This window comes from Pleurodeles waltl, chromosome 11 (genome assembly GCF_031143425.1).
Source record: "Pleurodeles waltl isolate 20211129_DDA chromosome 11, aPleWal1.hap1.20221129, whole genome shotgun sequence".
In the NCBI taxonomy this organism is placed as follows: domain Eukaryota; kingdom Metazoa; phylum Chordata; class Amphibia; order Caudata; family Salamandridae; genus Pleurodeles; species Pleurodeles waltl.
The window spans coordinates 473,630,681-473,652,184 of record NC_090450.1 but is presented as its reverse complement, the minus strand read 5'-3'; the positions used below and the strand labels follow the sequence as shown (position 1 = coordinate 473,652,184).

Below are 21,504 nucleotides of genomic sequence, written 5' to 3'. Positions count from 1 at the left end.
CATAACTGTCATTATCTTGCCAATGTGATATACTCCTATGGAAAATGGCTTAAGCATCACAGGAATCTGTGGACCCTGTTGTTTGCACAACAAGTTCCAATGATTAAATCTTCAGGTTTTATTATCCTTGCACTTTTGGGTTAGAACCAGCAAGTGCCTTTCACTTTTATCACATAGGGTTAGTGCATAGTGTATGATGTTGCGTGTTTTTCTTGACTCTTGCACAATTATTTTATTGTGCGATTTTAATTGAACAGTAATGCATTTTTGTATTTTTAAATGTAGTTGTAAGGCAAATGTCTGAAACAATAAAGCTGATGGCCCTTCTCTTCTCTTCCTCGAATGGTAGTCTGTGTCTGAATGGGTAGGGAGACTAAAACGTGTCTTCCTTCAAGATGTGATCTCTTGAGGCTACAGCGAATGTCAGTTTGCACCCATGTAAATACCTAAAGTAAAGACTGAACTCCTACCGGCCCATAATTGAACTAAGGAAAGAGGGGCCAAGTGCGAAACCCCAGCTCACTTTTCTTTGTTGCCCTGACGGTGCCTGTCCGAATACGAGTTCAGTATTTTGCATGTAGCTATGCACTGTATTAGACAAAGAAAACGTATATAAAATGGGGATTGGGCGCGTACTTTTATTAATACAAAGAACAGTTATTTCATTTCTAAATGTCCAAATAGCACTTGCAAACTAGCGTCTGGCGCTTTAAGAAGCAGTATTGTCAAGTAGAGAAACGTGGGGAGGAGGGACGCTCTGATAGGCTCTCGCTAGGGTATGATGCAGGCAGCTAGGCGGGGACTTCTTCAGAAAGGTCGTCCTGTCAGTTTCAACAATAGAGCAATGTAACAACTGAAGGAGCAGAGCGGATCATACGGCTGGCATCTGTTGCGAGAGGTAGATGCTGGGCATCGAGGGCGAACGACTGCGCCAGTGCCTCGAGATCCGTAACTGCCTCCAAGGCGGCTCCTGCATCTCTTCCCCATTCTGAGTTCAACCAAACAGCTCGAACCCAGCGCCGCAGCATCCTTCCCTTTCGACCACCACCTCTGGAACTAGAACCCAGTCCATTACCCCAGGATCGTGCTTGCGACCAGCATAACTATTGAATCCGGTACCCGAGTACCAATCCCAGCCCAAAGCTCAACATTCCTCCTAAAACGCAGCACTCAGCATCTCAACAGAGCCCAGTGTCCGAGCATCATTCACTCCTGAGCCAGGCTCTCACCATCACTCCTGGGAGCAGTACCTGACCATCACTCCTGAGCCAGGCGCTCACCATCACTTCTGCCTCCAGTGCCTGGCCATCACTCCTGAGCCCAGCGCTTCACTCTTCATTCAATCACTGCACTCTTTTTAGATCGACTCCCTGTAACTCTCACTCTCTGCAATGGTAGCCTGTCTCTTTGTTACCTCTGTAAGGCGCCATATGGAGTTTGAAATCCAGTCTTTCTGCCTACGTTGGTGCCAGGATCTGCCCGACTTGGAGTCCTATGCGATACCAGGTGGAGTTTGAAGTCCAGCATTACTGCCATCGCTGGTGCCAGGCCACACGTCTCTTCGAGTCCTATAAGATCCCAGGTGGATACTGAAATCCAGTCTTTCTGCTATCGTTGGTGGCAAATATTTTGTGGTGTAGAGTCATATAAGGTGGCAGCTGGAATTTGAAGTCCAGCACCTCGTGTCATCACCTTCCAGTGCAGGGCGCTTTGTTGCAACCCTTGCAGTGTGTTGACGGTGAGTTCAAGGTTTGCCTTTCCCTAAAACTTTAAGTGTTGTATGTCCGTGTTCCAGGACAGTGTACGGTATGACGAGGAGGTATATTGTAGGGTATGTGGTGGGAGTCCATTCTCGTGGTATCTCGTGAATGTACATCCTGGAGGTATGTCGTGTTGGTTAATTTTAGGATGCATTTCCAGGTTAAATGTGGAGATACAAAGTGTTTACATAGTGCTGGTAAACCATGTGGGCGTCTGTATGATATAACATAGTGGAATAACATAGGGGTATTTCGTGTATATACATATGGGCTTATCGTTTAGGCACATGCATATGTTGTATGCATTTCGTGGATGCATGCATAGAGGTATATTGCAGAGTATTCTGGAGCTGGGGTGACTGCTCGCAGTTTCCTAATTTGCTGAGATGGAATGATTTTCTTAGAGTCCCTTGTTGCATAGAAACCGTAAACTCAACACGCCTCATACAAAGAATCAGACATACTGTGAAAGGGACGGTCACAAGCAGAAACATGCGGAAACGCATTCAGCCAAACCATAGACAAACAACCGTATGAATACATGTATATATATATATATTTTTATTTATGCGCACACGCACGATACCTCTTCTAGTCTCAAAAGAAAGAACACTATGAAAAAGAAACACACACCCCGAATCACAGAGGCAGTGTATGTAACACGGACGTAAACCAGCCCTGAACACACACACCGGCACACATCAATACACACACACTCACCAGACATAAACAGGTTGGACGGAACACAATGACGCTCAAAAATAGAGTTATAGAAGTTTTAGAAAAGGTTAACGATACCCGACAGTATAAACAGACAATGCAAGATAAGCCAAAACGTCCGCATCACGAAACAAAAAGAAAGTCGTACACTGTGAATTACGAAAATGCACAAACACTTCTTCGAACAAGTACAACCACACAGGACAAATGATGTCATGAGCATGAACACGCGACAAAAGATTCCAGTGCCGTGAAATAAACGCATAAACATACAGATTAACAATTCCAAAGGTACAGATGAAGGCACTAGACTCACAATTATACAAATGTACACTGAATAATACACCATAAAGGTAGTCAGAAATACGATAACACAAAGGTGCGTACCTATAGCTCTGGTGCATTTCCACCTAGAAACAAACACGTTTTGTACACAAAGACACAAAGAGATGCCACTCTCCAGAGAAAAAAACGCACACACACAGTCACACGCACGCGCGCACTCGCGCGCATGTCGCTTCTGTCCTACTATTGGGCCAGGACGTGATTGCTCCATTACGGTGTCAGCTGAGGTAATGCTCTTCCTTTGTTGCTGTCTGTTTCTGTGCTAGACTTCCCTCCTTTCTTTGCATTGATGTGTTTTCCCGAATCTCTTTGTTGTATGTTAGAGACTGGGATCTTCAACATACTGCACAAGGGAAGGCTGGTGCGCATACAGACGCTATCTTATTTCCTGTAGGTTGCTGTCGTTTATATTTAGAAAGCTTTGTATCCACAATGGATGCATGACGTCTTCTGAATGTGTTGCCACCTGAGGGGTTTAAGGAAGGAAATGGAGCCAACCCAGGGGGCAGATAGTTCCTAAAGAACACAGGCAGGGTCAGCACATTCAGAGGAAAAGTTACCTTTGGCCAAACATCCAGTGCCACTACTGGCTGCACTGATGAATAGTTATTGACATCAGACAGACATGATCACTCAGGCTCTCCAAAAACCCCAGAAACCTTTTAATCAAGTCTGCATTCTTTCTCAGCCTCCAGGTTGAACATATTAGTTTTAAATGTCAAGGACAGTAAGAGTTTGACTGGAAACTAGCATCAGTTCTGGCAAAAATGTTTACCAGCCATGCATTGCAGTAGGCCACAAGTAGAATGGAGCCATGGGTTCTTTTGTGGCTGCGCCGTGGCATCCCATTAATCACTGAAGGCACCCTCAGCTTGTAACACACCAGAAAAAGGCTAGCGTGGCAGAATGGCCGATCTGACCCTGATTCAGGTATGTGTGCTGCCAACTGGAGATTTGCAGGTGGTGGTGGAGAGAAGTAGAAGGCTGTAGTGGTGGGATGGGGATGAATTGTAGGCATAGGGGGGCCCCGGTGAGCATAATGGAAGAGTGGAGGTGATAGAAGTGGTGAAGGGCAGTGAGGAGAAGAGTAGAGCATAGTAGACAGAGGTATGCATAAAATGAATGAAGAAAAGAGAGGTGCACGAATGAGAGTGGCGGAGAGGACTAGAAATAGGGTGAAATGAGGTGGGTTGGGGATGTTTACAAGATAAGGGACAGAGAAAAGAGGCACTGCCTTCTGTCTTGCAATTCTACTGTCTACTTTTAGTCTCCTTGAGATTGAGGTATTGAGGATGGGAGTGATTGAATAAAGTTTGTGGGCTAACACTGTCAGACACACAGCAGTGATGCAGAGAGCAGGGCCTCTTGCAGAAGGTATGAAAGTCTGATCCTAAATGTTATATTATTTCTCAGCCCTCTAAAAAATGGATTGTATGACCCCTATAAAAGCAAGACTACAGTTACCAGAGTGCTTAATGACATGATTCTGAAAACACTAGCAAGATTGTGGTTGAGCCTCTGCACCCTAAAGATCATCGCTCAATTCATTCTCAACCTCAGCGTGGCATAAAGCTCAGCACCTCTTAGGCTGAAGTAATATACATGCTTGCTTGCCTCTCTTGCTCTGTCCCCCAGATCTCACTTTATTGTGTATCCCTATGCAATATGGCAGCCAAGGGTAAAAAGCATAAGTTTTATCAGGGATTCAAACATGATTCTTGATCCATAAAATAGGCAGCCTGACCAAGGAATGCTAGTTGAAACTCCATTTCGATATGATAATATTAGGAGCCCTATTCAGTTTCAAACCAGAATATGGCAACAGTTTTTACGAGAGGGTTGGGAGGAGGGCTTCCCTCTTGTCAAGTAACAATTTTATAGGGTTTTTAGAATGCAATGGTACACCTGACCTTTGGTCTCTTGATAACTGGATATATTGTACCCCTGAGGAAATATGTCTGCTGGCTGTCAATAAAAGCCAGGATCATTGTTAGCTTTTTTGTCCGTTGTTTATAAACACCTCCAGGGAATGGTTCCATGGTATTTGATATAAAACATTAGAAAGTCATGTGCAAATCAAACCTCTACCATCTGGTGAACACTTGCTCTTAACTGTTCCTCAAACTAAATATAAATTGTAAGGAGAAAGGAGGTTTTCCTATAATTTATCCTTCATTTTGGAACAAACTCCAACTGCATATTTTTAAGAAATATCCCTTGCTTTCCCTTCTCAAGGCTTTAAAACCCTCATTGATTTGTTAACCTTCCACTGCTTTCTGGTTATTCAATTGTTCACCGTATAGTTTGGGGCAAAGATACTGTCCAGAAGACATGACAATGCACAGAAGGACAGAGGTGAGTATTCTCACCAGCAAGGACAATATAGGCTGTACATTTGTTATTAAAAGTGCTGTAAAGTGCAGGAAGTATTATTGACTGTGCAATATATAATATTTTCTCACCAATTCAGTGATTCAATTAGTTTTCTCTCAGATGACAGTAGAGAAGGTGACTCTTTTCCTTATTTCATGTCAGTAAAGTTCAGTGCTTTTCTCTTGGCTAACATATAAGAAGTTTAGTTTTTTCTTTTATTAGATAGTTATAAGGCCCATCAATCTCCTGTGAACATTAGCAAATCCTGGCATGATGTTTGGGTTTCTCCATATCTTTTTCAATGGTAGATATTTCAGAAAGATAAGCATTTTTCCTTAGTCTGAGTTAGGAAGAAGCTGTATATTCTTTTTCACAGGGACATTGGCAAAATTCCCAAGGAAATACTGGACAGGGTTCAGCTTCTGTTCCAGTAGACATAGAGGTCATATGTACTTGACAACCGTGAGAAGGTCTGTCTATTGCTTTAAGCATGCTTAGTGGTGTGAAGATTTTCCTAGATTACAGTGTGCAAAGCCAAGTCAGATTATAGATAAATACCTTGATAATGGCCTTCATGTTCCAACTCCCAAGATAATAGGCTTGATATTAGTGTAATGTGGTTGTCCAGCAAATGTGGCTTTTTGTTATTTCATTTACTCAGCCATGAATGGGGATTAAATCTGAGAGGCACACGCACAAGATAACTTTACGTGTAAAGTGGGAGATAAGGCGTATAGCATAGAAGTCAAGTCTGGTGTGAGACAGAAATGTGTCATGTCAGTGTTGCTCTTCAATCTAGTCATCGACATGGTGATGCAACACACAACAAAAGACCAAGCTAGGGACAACAGATAGCCCTTATTCAATACATTGGAGGGCATTTACTATGTGGGTGACCTAGCTTTCTCTCACACACACCAGCATATGCAGGAAAAGACTTCTCGCCTCAGCATTTATGCACAGCAAGTGGGCCTGAAGATCATCATGACGAAATCAGAAGTCATGCCACTCAACATCCCAAACTCTTCTACAGTCAAGGTGGATGGAGAGATCCTAGCCATGGCTGAATAGTTCACCTACCTAGGCAGTAATATCAGACATGATGGAGGGGCAGGTAGTGACATCAAGAGCATGCTGAAGAAAGCCAGGGATAACTTCCTGATGCTGATCATTGTGTAAAGGTCATCTCAGTACAGCACCGACAACAAGCTGAGGCTTTACTAGAGCTGCAATCTTTCCAATCTCTTATATGGATCAGTATGCCGTCAGATGATGAAAAGTGACATCTCTAAACTGTCAGCCTCCCACACCAGTAAACTGGCAAGAAACTCAGGCACTTTCTGGCCACAAACCATCTCCTGCTAGGAAATGCTTACGAGATGCAAGCAAGAGTCCATGGACACCCTCCCTCATTATGAGAAAAAGATTGAGATGGGTAAGACACACCATGAGAAGAGAACAAGACTCCTTCAGAAGAAAAATTATCCTCTGAACACTAGAAGGAAAACATATGAGATTCAGTTAAAAGAACACCTGGAGTTTAACTGTGGAAACAAAAATAAAGACCTTGAACCACATCTGAGGCACCATGCAGAAACATGTCCAAGACAGACAGAAGTGAAGGCCCTTCATTGCTGCCCTACATGCAGTCAGCATAGTGGGCAGTAAGTACTTAAGTATGTGTGAGTGTATGTATAAGTGTGAGCGTAAGTAATTTAGTTTTATCTGTCTCTCAGTCAACAAAAGAAATTTGTATGCATCCAGACGTTAGACCTATCTAGATTGGTGACTGTGTGCAATGGAGACTGAGTTCCATAGACTAGGCCTTGATATGGGAAAGCCCTTCCACCTTTAGTGGGAATGCTTGAGCACATCGGTGGGCTCCACATTTCCAACTACATCTTTGCAAGAGTTCAAAGATGAGGGAAGCCACATGAACATTTTGAAGCAGTATGAAAGTGTTGTGTATTAGATTTATCCTATCCTTAAATGCACCATTCTATATGGTAATTTGAGCTTTAGGGAAACTATTGATAGGTCACTTAGTGGACTTGAAAGCTTCAGTATATTTTTAATTTCTATCATTGTGAAATAATGAGTGTCCATTAACTAAATCTCCTGATGGGTCTTGACCTTTTTCTGTGATGTAGTTGAAACCCCTGCTTTCAAGCTAAGAAGATTGCCTGAAGAATAACTTGACTTGGTTACTTAAAGCCAACTTCTGTTGTTTTGATGTACCCAGTTCAAGCACTTGACAAACCACGATCCAAATTCAGTGAAAACACTGCCTCACAGACATCTGTCTTCAGCACACGTCCATTCTACAGTCTTGCTGAGCTGACACTATCACATGGCAATCTTGAAACTCTGTACCGAAAAAGGCTAAATGGCTTATTTAGAATTTGTTGCATTTTGCACAGCCGACAAAAATATGCAGATGTTCCACCCACCTTATTTAGAATGCATATATATTTCAAATGGGGCTGAGAGGACATCCACATATTTTGGGCAGATGTCCTGCATCTGACAAACCCAAAAGAACCTCTGAAGGGGCCCCTAAGGGCCTGAGTCAGAGCTTGGCATAAGTAAGATATCCTGTCTGTCCTATTTAGCGTGCAAAGGCTTCTACACAATCTAAATAGGTAAACAGGACATCCACTGAGTTTTGGGGAATATACCTTATCTGCCGAACTCTAAATTAGGCTTCATGGACCTGATTTAGAGTGTCATTGAGAGTATGGCTGAGCAGTAGGACTACCATAAATTAGCAATGTTCTCACCCCACCAAATTATGAATTTTCCCCTCTATGTTAGAAGTAGGAGAACTACCAGGTTTCCAATCGTGGAAGCTTCACTAGCTCTGTCAGCCAAAACCTCTGACCTGATACCCTGTTCACAATTGGGGTGTCAGGTCATAACGGCAGGCCTCTTGAGAATGGTGCGGCCATCCTAGATTTAGCTGCCCTAGACACCCATGTGAGACATGGAGGTGGGAAGGGACATTTTTCAGTGGCCCCCATGCTCAGAGAGAAAACTCCCTTCGTGTCAAAGTATTTGCTTTTTCCACCAGTTTAGGAGTTTATATTTGAAAAATGAAACACTTTGCCAAATGGACGCATCAAGCATGGCACGAGCTTGGCAAAGCGTCACTGCTTTCAGTAAAGCCTCCATGGCATCTCCACTGACAGCAGAGAGAACTACGACTGCCTGGCGGGGTTCTCTAAGTATGGTGGGCGGTCTTCCACCAGAAAGGCATAGTCGAGGACAACCACCAATGCGTAAGCACTCATACGGTCACAGGACCTCCCAACGTAGACAGTTTTCAGTTACTCCATCTGAAGTGTAGACTAATTTTTACATCAAGACTAAACACTTAATTCACATTTTCATACTAATTCCTCATTTACCCTTGTTGCGTAATTACTGCTTTACTCAACTTCAGTATTTTGTTGTATAAACAGTTTTGTTTGCCTTTCAGACATTCAAATACCAGTGAACTGTTGCACAAGAAGATGCTATTTAGAGCAACCATAGTATTAAATGCACAATCATGCATTTATTACTGCAGTGCAAAGGTCATATTTCCTTTTATTACTACAGTACAACAAACATGAGCTGCCATGGCGGTGAAAGTAAATTTGACCCAGTAATAAATGTTATTTAAACCCTCTGCCGTGCCTAAATTGTGCTTGTTGTTTCCGGTGCTGAGCACCAGCACTTATTTTTCAGGGCCAGCGCTTATTCTCAAGCATTTACTGCGAGCAAAAGACGCATGTGGGAAAGACGGAGGAAGAGAAAAACGAAAAAGCTACACAATGGGAGTAAGCAGAAAGCTGCAAGAGTGAGCTGAAGGGGCAGGGAGTGGCTTTAAATAAATTAAAGGGACCAATAAGGCTTCAGGATTACACTGCCTCAGTATTCTGTGCTCGCACATTTAAATGCAGCAGCCGCATGTTTAAGAGAAGGGCTTTGTGCACGGCACGTTTTTATTTACAAATTAAGCACTGAGCCTCTGAACTAATAAGTACACATTCACACAATTATTACTACAGTACATAGGTCAAATTTAAGTTTATCTCCACAGTGGAATGAACATGACATGATGAAATCACTATTTAGTGCCTTGCAGATTGCATATTACAAATGCGCCATAAAAGCACCTCTCCTTATGATAGAGACCTCTTCCATATCCATTTATGTTAATGCACACATATAACCCTTTGCATCCTCTTTTTAGTTAATAATTATCATTTTTTTAAACTACTAAACAGGAAAAAATAAACCATATATGCAAATGTGCAGAATGCAGTATGCTATGCATTACCATTGTTGAGGGAGGAGTGGAGCATCGTTACTCATTTTAGGCTTAGCATCTCATTAGTCTTGGCCCCTCCTCACAATCAGCAAAGGGAATACATAGCACGTTACAATCTTAGCATCTGCTTATATATTATATATTGCCTCACGGATTGTATTTTACAATGGCTTAAAAAGCCAAACAACTCTTTTAATAGGTAAGATGGCTTTTACCTCATAACTTAACCTCTTGCACACGTAATTTGATTAAATACTCTTTTTAAAACAAATACACATAAAAATGCATTGACCTGAACACCGTATATGTGAATGTGCAGAGTATAATAATAAGGTGAGGGGCATTATGAGCAACCTGGGGCTCCCTCTCTCTCCATATATATATATATATATATATGACCTAGGTAGTTAAAGATAGGACCTACTTTCTATAGAAAAGGCGTTTTTTCACTTGGCCATATCTTTAGCGTCGTTTGAATTCTCCAAAAAAAGTGCCACGTTGGGTCTTTTTGTACATAGAATGTTTCAGGGTGATCCGTCAAACGGAGGCTCAAAAAGAGTCAATTTCCCATGTTAATTCCCATAGGAATTTTAGACACAACTGCAGTCTGAACTGCAGAACAGAATTGTACAAAATTTGCCAAATTTGCCAAAATTACCTCCCTTTTCGCTCCGTGCCTGATGTAATATCTCTTTGGGCTTTTAGCCACGCCCATGTCACGCCTGTCACTTTCATTGGTTCATGGGTTTGCCTTTTAAAATCCACTTGATTTCATTAGTGAAAGGCATGCATACGTCACGCTTTTTCTAGGGTTTAGCCCTCCTCGAACACACCGGCCAGGTACTGAAAACAGACGAGGCTCCATGTTTTCAGCCTGGTTTCTGCACTACTTTATCTTTTTATTTTCCACGCAGCATGATCACGCTGGGTTTTACAAAGCGCGATCACGCTTGTTTTTTTGTTTTTCAATTTCAGCTCGATCACGCTGGGTTTTACATATCACGATCCTGCTTGTTTTTTTCTTTCAATTTATGTGGCAAGAAAAGTCCGATTAGGAGTTTACAACATTTAATAGCTCTAACTCAAGCAAATACAAGACTTGTTGCAATGCAAATGCTTGTCATTTCTTGCCCGCACTCCATACAATTAGATGTGTTCTGCCTTTCCACCTCTTCCTATCACCTCTCACCTCCTACTCTTGTTTCCCACACTCCCCTGTATATGTTTCCCAAACCCCTAACTGTGCTGGTTGTGTTATTTTAACCAATTTGCTTTTTTAAATCTTGTTATACATGATCCCTCCAACAGTGCATGTCTGCAGTCAGCCTCCGGCCTCTCCCTCACTGATTCCTTCCCCGCCCCTCGCTCGTGTTGTACCCCTTCTGTTGTTGCTACTCTCTGCCTTCTCACCCTGGCCTCTTGTGTTTTTTTTTTTTTTGTTTGTTTGTTTGTTTTTTGTTTTGGTTCATTTAAATAGCGAGGTGTATCCATTTCTTTTAACATTCTAATACATTCTGGGAGTTGTAGGCCTTGTTAACTTAACTTGATCAAACTGAACTAACCGTAAATATTTGTTAGAAGAAAACCCAGATTTGTAGTGTGGTATACTTAGTGGTTGGCATCATCTGATAACCTCAGTAATAATTTCATGTATAAAGTTTCCAGGTTGTAAAACGCAATGAATCCCTTTCTCTTTGCAAGAAGCACGTTTTCTTATAAAACGTATCACTAATACCACAGTAAACAGAAGTTACGCCACTTGGGTTGTGAGTGAGAAAAGGTTTACAGCGCTCACTATTAATTAAACCGCTTCGTGGCAGTGTGTGATCTATCTCACCCATATTGTGCTTGAATTGTGGCTTCTGTATGTGGGACGCAGATTTGCCGTACATATACAAGAAGCAACTGCGTCTCGATGTTTCTCAGTGAGTTCACTGCGGGTAACTTTTAGCCTCAATGCCCTTTACACGTGTGTTCGCAGTTCGTTCCAGCCTTTTGCCTGGAAATCAATTTTCATTGTGTTTTGTGTAGCTGGACCACCGAGAACTCTTAAAACGTCCCCTCCACCCCAGTTTATGTGATCTGTGATCGCCTGGATATGTTGTGCCACCTTTGTTACATATTGTACAACTCTCATGACAAAGATCGCGTTTGTGTAAATTAACTGATGCAAATATACTACGAAGTGTGGTCAGTATACAGGGAGTGCAGAATTATTAGGCAAGTTGTATTTTTGAGGATTAATTTTATTATTGAACAACAACCATGTTCTCAATGAACCCAAAAAACTCATTAATATCAAAGCTGAATATTTTTGGAAGTAGTTTTTAGTTTGTTTTTAGTTTTAGCTATGTTAGGGGGATATCTGTGTGTGCAGGTGACTATTACTGTGCATAATTATTAGGCAACTTAACAAAAAACAAATATATACCCATTTCAATTATTTATTATTACCAGTGAAACCAATATAACATCTCAACATTCACAAATATACATTTCTGACATTCAAAAACAAAACAAAAACAAATCAGTGACCAATATAGCCACCTTTCTTTGCAAGGACACTCAAAAGCCTGCCATCCATGGATTCTGTCAGTGTTTTGATCTGTTCACCATCAACATTGCGTGCAGCAGCAACCACAGCCTCCCAGACACTGTTCAGAGAGGTGTACTGTTTTCCCTCCTTGTAAATCTCACATTTGATGATGGACCACAGGTTCTCAATGGGGTTCAGATCAGGTGAACAAGGAGGCCATGTCATTAGATTTCCTTTTTTTTTACCCTTTCTTGCCAGCCACGCTGTGGAGTACTTGGACGCGTGTGATGGAGCATTGTCCTGCATGAAAATCATGTTTTTCTTGAAGGATGCAGACTTCTTCCTGTACCACTGCTTGAAGAAGGTGTCTTCCAGGAACTGGCAGTAGGACTGGGAGTTGAGCTTGACTCCATCCTCAACCCGAAAAGGCCCCACAAGCTCATCTTTGATGATACCAGCCCAAACCAGTACTCCACCTCCACCTTGCTGGCGTCTGAGTCGGACTGGAGCTCTCTGCCCTTTACCAATCCAGCCACGGGCCCATCCATCTGGCCCATCAAGACTCACTCTCATTTCATCAGTCCATAAAACCTTAGAAAAATCAGTCTTGAGATATTTCTTGGCCCAGTCTTGACGTTTCAGCTTGTGTGTCTTGTTCAGTGGTGGTCGTCTTTCAGCCTTTCTTACCTTGGCCATGTCTCTGAGTATTGCACACCTTGTGCTTTTGGGCACTCCAGTGATGTTGCAGCTCTGAAATATGGCCAAACTGGTGGCAAGTGGCATCGTGGCAGCTGCACGCTTGACTTTTCTCAGTTCATGGGCAGTTATTTTGCGCCTTGGTTTTTCAACACGCTTCTTGCGACCCTGTTGACTATTTTGAATGAAACGCTTGATTGTTCGATGATCACGCTTCAGAAGCTTTGCAATTTTAAGAGTGCTGCATCCCTCTGCATGATATCTCACTATTTTTGACTTTTCTGAGCCTGTCAAGTCCTTCTTTTGACCCATTTTGCCAAAGGAAAGGAAGTTGCCTAATAATTATGCACACCTGATATAGGGTGTTGATGTCATTAGACCACACCCCTTCTCATTACAGAGATTCACATCACCTAATATGCTTAATTGGTAGTAGGCTTTCGAGCCTATACAGCTTGGAGTAAGACAACATGCATAAAGAGGATGATGTGGTCAAAATACTCATTTGCCTAATAATTCTGCACTCCCTGTATTCGTGGAAATAGTGATTCTTGCATATTCCAGTAAAAAAGAGTGTGTGTCATTAATTTGCCCAACCACGCCCTCTTCGAGTGCACACATTTATTTTAACGTGAGCACGCAGTGCCCCAAAGATGTTGTACTTTTGCTCTGTGCAGTATTAGAGTTTCAATTCCACATCTTTTCAAAATATCTATAAACGTGATAAATGTGCTTAAATAATGCTGAATTAACTTTTGGTTACAGAGTGCATTTGTACGAAGCGTCCCTGAATGCACCTTCTGCTATGGCGAAGCAATTTGCAAACGTTTGCATTGAGGTATTAAGAGAAACAAAAGGCATTTGCGGCCCTTTTCAGAGTGCACCTGAAAATGTTCACAATCAACTACGCCTCGGTTGGGACTGGGGGAGGTTTGAGGGCATCGTGATGAAGCAATATCACTCTTTTAATGAAATGTATACCTTGTAAATTGAGCCACTAACATGCTACCTGTATAAAATGCTAATACTAAAGTATGTTTGTATTTGTTTTACATTCCATATCATTACTTGAACTAGCACTGGCATGGGACAATAGAGGATAACTGTGCTGCCAAGAGGCAGAAAAGGAACGTCTTGGCGCTCTACATAACATTAAAAAACAGATGATTGCAAAAAAATAGTTATACTGGTTTACAGTAGAAAATGCATAGCATCACTGATTTTGAGGACGTTAAAAATACATCTAACTACCGCCAAATCATAATTTTGAATCTAATACTGACCTTTTTTAGCAAAAAGATTTTTGTACGGTGTTAAGGGGGCGGTACTGACATGAATACACTTAATTATGTATGTTTTAATGACCGTGTTTTTGTAGCGCTACCTTATCACAAGATGGTCAGTTCAGCGCATTTAATACACAATAGCAAAAACCCACTAGCGATTATCTGATTTATGCTCCCAAGCTGGTCTTCCTCAAAATTTTGCATTGTCGCCATTTAATGAATGGGAAGCTCTGGTTCTGGCTTGCACGGTAAAAGTTATTTTTCTCCTGTCTTTGATCGCTGTCTGGTGAGCTCACTATTGTCCATGTCATAGCACTTTTTTAACTTTGTTATACTGCACAGCAGCTCAACTGCTTTGCAATATATGAAGAAACATTGACGCAGTCAATAGAATTTGCATAGGTGAAACCTATTGGCTTTGTCAGTGCTTGTTTATTGTTTACCTTTGTTTTGCCTAAGATAAAAAGTTAAGCTTACGTGGCTAGCGTATATGTCTGTATATCACTTTTGGGATGGAATGTGCCCTGCAAAATGGCAGACATGCACTCCTGCCATGAGTGTCCCAGCTGCATCAATATCTGGATCCCTAATTCTGATCTTTAGTCATGGGCCAACACAGATCATGCGTGTGCGCCATAATCTAGGCCTGTTTCACAGTAATGCAGTCTGTTTAGACTGAGGTTGGGGCACCAAACACTACCCTAGTGAAGGTAAGGGGCTAGTGCCATTATCTAGAGTTAAGTGACAGGAGCACAATAGTGGCAGCATCTTGTGTTCAGTAGAATCAATGATGTGAACAGGCTTTTTAGGGTCGAGCACAAAGCGCTCTGTCCCTAGTGTAATCTCTCTGTGGGCTTTTAACCACACCCATGTCAAGCCCATCGGTTTGGTTGGCTTATGGGCTTGCCTTTCAAAATTAGCTTGATTTAATTATTGAAAGGCATGCATACGTCATGCCTTTTCCAGTGTTTAGCCCGCCTCGAGCGCACTGGCCAACTACTGAAAACATAGGAGGCTCCATGTTTTCTGTATGGTTTCTGCACTACTTTTTCTCTTTGTTTCGTAGGCAGCGCGATCTCGCTGGGCAGTAGTAGAGCGCTTTTCATGACATCGACCCTGTTACATGGATATTTGCACTTTTGCCGGTTATATGGATAATTGCACTTTTGCCTGTTACATGGATAAATGCACTTTTGCCAACAAGTTTCACTGTGAGTGAACTTCTGTTTCCTTTTGTGTGTTTGCTTTGCGCTCATGGAGGCTGTCGGCTCACTTATGTGAAACTGTTTTACTTTTCAGTTTATGTGGCAAGTAAAGTCCAGTTAGGAGTTTACAACGCTAAAAGCTTTAACTAGAGCAAACGCGAGACCCATTGCATTGAAATGCTTGTTGTTATTTGGTGTAAATCCATTCAGTAGTTTTGGAGGTATTAAAAGAAAACAAAATATTTCTATCTAGAGGCGAGACCCCTTCAGAAATTCACTTGCGGTGGGTTCACAAATCCTCGCGCCACACAAAGGACCTCATTGGCTACCCGTAACCTCAGCCGAAAGTTGTGGCTGCCATTTTCTATATCGGGAAACGGTCCCTGGGGCTGAAATGTGGACTACATTTTTGGAAGGGGTCAGGGTAGACGTTCCCTGACCCCATGTTTCTGGTAAATTGATGAATAAAATCATTAAAAAGTAGAAAAAATTACTTTTGAACCTTTTTTTGGTCGTCTGCTGGATTCGTGGACCTGTCTTGACATTACATGGGAGGGGTTGGCATGCTGAGTGCCGCGACAGATCTGCAAATCCCATTACGTATTTTTAAAAAATGGATACACACACGGACTAACAGACCTACAGAGAGAGTCATAGACTTACTCACAGACACTCACACATCCATTCAAAGACCCACTTTGACACTCACACACCGACTCACAGACTCTCTCAGACTTTCACACGCCCACTCACAAAATCTTGCAGACACTCACACCCACTTACAGACTCCCGCAGACACTAACACATCCACTCACAGACCCACTCAGACACTCGCACAGCCACTCACAGACTCACTCAGACACTCACACCCACCCACTCAGCAACCTACTCAGAGACTCACACACCCACTCACAGACTCACCCACACCATCATGCTCCCACTCTCCCCACTCAGACACTGGTGTAACTACTCACAGACTCACTGAGGCACCCATGCACACACTCAGACCCACTCAGACACTCATGCACTCACTCACAGACCCACTGAGGCACCTATGCATCCTTTCACAGATCCTCTCAGACACTCATGCAAAAACTCGAAGACACACTGAAGCACTTACGCACCCACTCACAGACCCACTGAGGCAGTCATGCACCTACTCAAGCACTCATGCACTTACTCAGAGACCCACTGAGGCACTCATGCAACCACTCACAGACCCACTGAGGCACTCATGCACCCCTCAAGCACCCACTCAAAGACCTATTCAGACACTCATACAACCACTCACAGACCCACTCAGACACTCAATAGCCACTCCCAGATTCATTGAGGCATTCATGCTCGCACTCACAGACCCACTCAGACACTCATGCTCCCACTCACAGACCTGCTAAGACACGCATGCACCCATTGACAGACCCACTCAAGCACTCATGTACCCACTCACAGACCCACTCAAACACTTGTGGACTTGCTCACAGACCCACTAAGGCACTCATTCACCCACTCACAGACCCACTCAAACAGTCACTCACAGACCCACTCATACACTCATGCTCATAATCACAGACCCACCCAGATGCTCATGCTCCCACTCACATAGCCAATAAAGCATCCATCCCTGGGGCTGTAATTGGCCTGGAAAGGGTGTTATGTGCCCCCTCCCAGGTTGTCTGCATTTGGGGTGCAGCCAGGCCCTGTGACCGACCCCCCGGCAGAGAATGGGCAAAGGCCCTGCTAGGCAATGGGGTGCGTGACTGCGGCCAACCCCTGCCGCCGATGGCAAGGAGTTGGGTGCCTACGGCGGGTTGCCTGCTGGGCCTGGCCACAAGTCCAAAGACCCTACGGTGCGCACCCCCTGCTGTGCATGTGGCTGTGCCTGCAGGGGGTTGGCCACAGAGTCTGGTAGAAGGTCAGACCCTGCGGCCAAGCCACTAGCGCGAAGGCCCAAAGGCTGTGCGGGGCTTGGGTTGGATTAACATAAGTTAATTAAATATTACTTATTGTTAAAAAAAACCTCAAAATTCACTGAACAAAAACAAAGGTTACAGAGACATTACAGTTTGGTTTCAGATTTTACACACCAGAACCATAGAAATTCAACAGTTACAGTTATACATATCTCAAGAAACTATAACTCATGCCTAAGGTAACTGTAACTCGTACCATCACCTTGCACTGCCATGCACTGCTAATTACCCCACATATTACATCAGTCCTCACATCTTCAATGACATCATTGAAAATAGGATTGCAAAATTTGCAATAAAATTAGTGATAAGAAAATTGCATGGCGGGGGTGCGAGTTATGGTTATAAACTCAGAAAACAACTGAAATTCACTAATTATAGTTACCTCAAGTAAACATGACTTGAGCCCTCGCCATGCAGAATGACATCATCAGTGATGTAATTTCAGTTGTCGTCAGTGATGTCATCATTAATATCATGAACATGCCATGAGTGTTATGAGCAGCGCACAGCGAAGGTGCAAGTTGCACCATCCATTATTTGCTGCATAATCTGCAGATTGTAACAACATTTTTTTTGTTACTAGATACAATGGATCAAAAGTTACAAATAATGTGGCAAAATGGTTCACTCACGATGAAAGGCCCTTCTCAAATGTTACCTGATCTTCTTTCAGTAGCTTATTTCTGTATTTGGTTTTTAAACAGAGTCTAATGAAGCAAAATCAGTGCCCAGACAATATTACCAAGTGTAAAAATGCCAAAATAATGAAATAATCCTATAAAAAAATGTGCCACATTATATCGCATAATTTGCCTTTTTTTGACAAATTATTTAGTCAAACCTAGGGCATTATTTGGTGTAGATATAGTGATTGGCTTTCCGTGAAGATGTTCATAATAGAGTTGTTTTTGTTTTGGGCTGTCTGTTCTTTGTTGGCTCAGTTTAAAGGGCCACTGCAGATTCTGTACTGGGAACCTGTGATTTTCATTTGTAATAATAATAATCTTTATTGTTTAGTTAATAAAAACCATAACTATCATCTCATAATACAACATGTTTAAAGATAAAACATCTCTAAAATTCTATAAAATTCCGTAAATTCCTTGGCCATGAAACCATGCGAGGATCTAAAATCAGTTTCTTAATTCTAAGATACAAAAAAGTGTGTGATTAAGTATGCATCCCGGATGGCAGGTTTACGTCTTTGGTGTGTGCAGTCAAGAATTTGATAAATTGGCATATTGATTGTGTATCATTAGGATCAAACATTTACATCACCGCTGACCGACAGGAACGAGTCCCATTTCTCATAAAAAGCGGTTTTAATAGTTGTCTGCGGGCTTCTTTTACGTCTTGACACATACAAATCAGGTGAACCATATCTTCTTTCGGGCCTTTGCATAGCCTGCAGGAAGTCTCTCCTCTATTCTTCCACGATGGTTGATCCGCTCTAGCAGGGGATGCTCCCAAACGCAGAGTCAAGAAGCGATGCTTGACGTGAAGTGCGAAGGTTTCGGCCAGGTATTGTGATGGGGCCATGGTGGTATAAGTGTGCATTACCAGCCAGGAGTGTGAGCGTTGCGCAAGTTTAGCTTTATCATCTAGAAAAGATTGGATACTTATTTCCTTTTTTATCGCTCAACACAAAAGGGAATACGACATGTTGGAATCCCATAGGTACTTTGTTTTCATCTCTTGCAAGGAGTTGTTCAGGTATCTGTTGTATACTGAATTAGGATTGCCATTTACTGAACTCCATAGTGCCACTACTAGCGGGCTGACAGTGTTTTTACTTATTTTGTACCATATCTTTATTGTGCGGGCCTTACTGTCGAGCTGCTGTTGTGTTAGACCAAATTCCAGCCTTATCTGTGCAGGGGAAGCAGAGCGAGGAAGATTGAAGACTTGCTTATAGATTTTTATTTGCTGCCTTTCCAGAAGGCTAGCATCTTTCCTGTATTGGGCTGCGCTTCCATATGTAATTGCTGGAAGGAATTTAGCCGACATAACCGACATTATCGGTTTATATGATGGGCCCTTTAATCTTTTAGCAAGAGTGCAGAAAGCGAACGCCAAGGCTTTGGACTTCTGTAGAATATACTGGTTTTGCGGCACAAAATTGATCTTATTGTCTACTGTAAGTTCAAGATATTTGTAGCTGCATATCGTATCAAGAGTGAAACCGTTCAATTTTATTTTGTTTGCAGGATTCAAAGAGCAGCCTATTGACATTGTTTTTGTCTTTGAAGTGTTAACCTCTACTTTGTTTGTCTTTGCAAATTCGCCCAACGCAGTAACCAGTCGTTGCAACCCTATGTTTGTGTGGCTTAACAGAACAATGTCATCAGCATACAATAGATGTGTTATAGCCAGACTTCCCTTCCTTGGAGAATGTGAGTTGGTTGTGTCTAGTTTTGCAGAGAGATCTGCCATGAAGAGGTTAAAGAGGTGCAGGGCCAACACGCAGCCTTGCTTTAATCCTATATTTGTTGGTATTCTCCTGGAAACTTTTGAGCCGTCTGCTACCTTGATTCGTACCCAAGTTTTGTCATACAGCAATTCTGTACACCTCAAAATACGTTCTTGCAAACCCCAACTCCGTAGTTTGTTCCAGAGAATTGCTCTGTCCACACAATCAAAAGCGCTTTTGAAATCCACAAAACATATGTGTAAATTTTTCTTTAAGCACTTTGCTCGGTTGGCTATATCTCCTAGCGCAAGAATGTTAGTCACTGTGCCGTAGCCCTTCCGGAAACCGGAATCTGTGCCGTAGCCCTTCCGGAAACCGGAATCTGTTCTGTTATCATACACAACAGTTTCATCAGTCCTGACAACACCTAGAATCACTCATAGTTTTGCTTGTTATACTATCTAGTAACAATTAGAGTGCTGTCCAAACGGAGAGGTGTACTGAGATCTCTTTGGAGACAACACCAAGAATCAGCAGGTACTCTGTTGCTGCTACTTTCAAGCCTTAAACAGCTCTGACCAAACTCGCTGATGTTGCATGGGGCTCATATTTATGCTTCTCTTCTTCCATCAGGCCTTTTTAGGAATCTGGAGGGGTAAAAGAGAGTTAAAATCAACACTTCAAATCAATTAACAGTGTAACCTATTTGGTTGCACATTAAATCCTGAAAAAGGCGAGTAAAGGTCAAAAGTTTATTACAAATTAAGGGCCAAAGGTATGTAAATAAATCTCAAAAACATGCCATATAAGTACAGAATCACCAAGGGTGAAGTAAAACGTCAACTGAAGTTAAATCGTATAAGCATAAGGCAGAGAAGGAACTCAGTTGCAGCAATACAAAATATGAGGAACAAGATTTGATTATCAGTGTATAAGTCGCAGTCCTCCTGCCTAATCATTGGAGAAACTAAGTTAATCTAATTACCCTAAACTAAGCAATAGGGAATCCTAATTGTCTCTCAGGAAATAGAGGAAAGGCGCAGTATAGCAGTAGCCTCAGTAGACGTTCTGATGGAGATGTGTTACTTAAGAATAAAACCACTCAAAGGAATAAGGATAGAGAGATCTGCACCCCTCCAGGTCTCAAGGGGATCTGCCCTCGTCAAAGGGTGAAGAGAATCTGCTTTTGCCTAACTAGGTGAATACCAATTATACCTACAGAACCTTTGAGAAATCCACGTCATCAACACCAGTAGTTTTCCATCTTCTGTACACAGTTGAAATTAACAACTGCCATTCAACCTCACATCACATGATTTGGACATTATAATGGCTTTGAATGGCTTTTGGTGCTGAGTACACAAACAAGAGTCTTTTCGCCCCAGTTCATTAGCTGTTCCTTGTCCTTGCCAAAGTATCCTCTCATAGCCCACTATCTCAGATACACAATATGCCTTTAATTAACTGTAGACTCATACAGACACACCTACAAATAAAGAATATTGTAACAAGAGCAAAACACCATGTTGAAGGCTACCAACATGAAACCAACATTTCAGGCCTTTGGTTATGCTTACTTAATATTGCATTGATTGCACATTTTGAAAACATGATTATAAGTGCATCTTGCAATTATCAGAGTATATAGGTATAAAAAGAATATAGGTACTACGTTTCAGCATGTTAAAATCACATATTTAATCACAAATATAGATATATGAACTTATAATTCTCTACTGTGAATGTACCTTCAATAGTACGATTTGGGTGCTCCACTTTTCATTAGTAACATTAAAACACACAATATATGTATTGTCGATTACATTATTATGTCATTCTTATGACGCTTGATGGCACAGCCAAATTTATGCTTTATAAATCC

The 21,504-nt window shown here is 42.1% G+C and overlaps 1 protein-coding gene across 1 annotated transcript in view; it reads left to right on the top strand.

Annotated features, from left to right (window-relative positions):
• Positions 1–773: 773 nt before the first annotated feature.
• Positions 774–21,504, top strand: part of RNF122 (ring finger protein 122) — a 189,616-nt gene continuing 168,885 nt past the window's right edge. The window contains exon 1 of the mRNA XM_069213816.1: positions 774–1,738. The gene's annotated coding sequence lies outside the window, so the exon portion shown is untranslated. The remainder of the gene's footprint in view (positions 1,739–21,504) is intronic.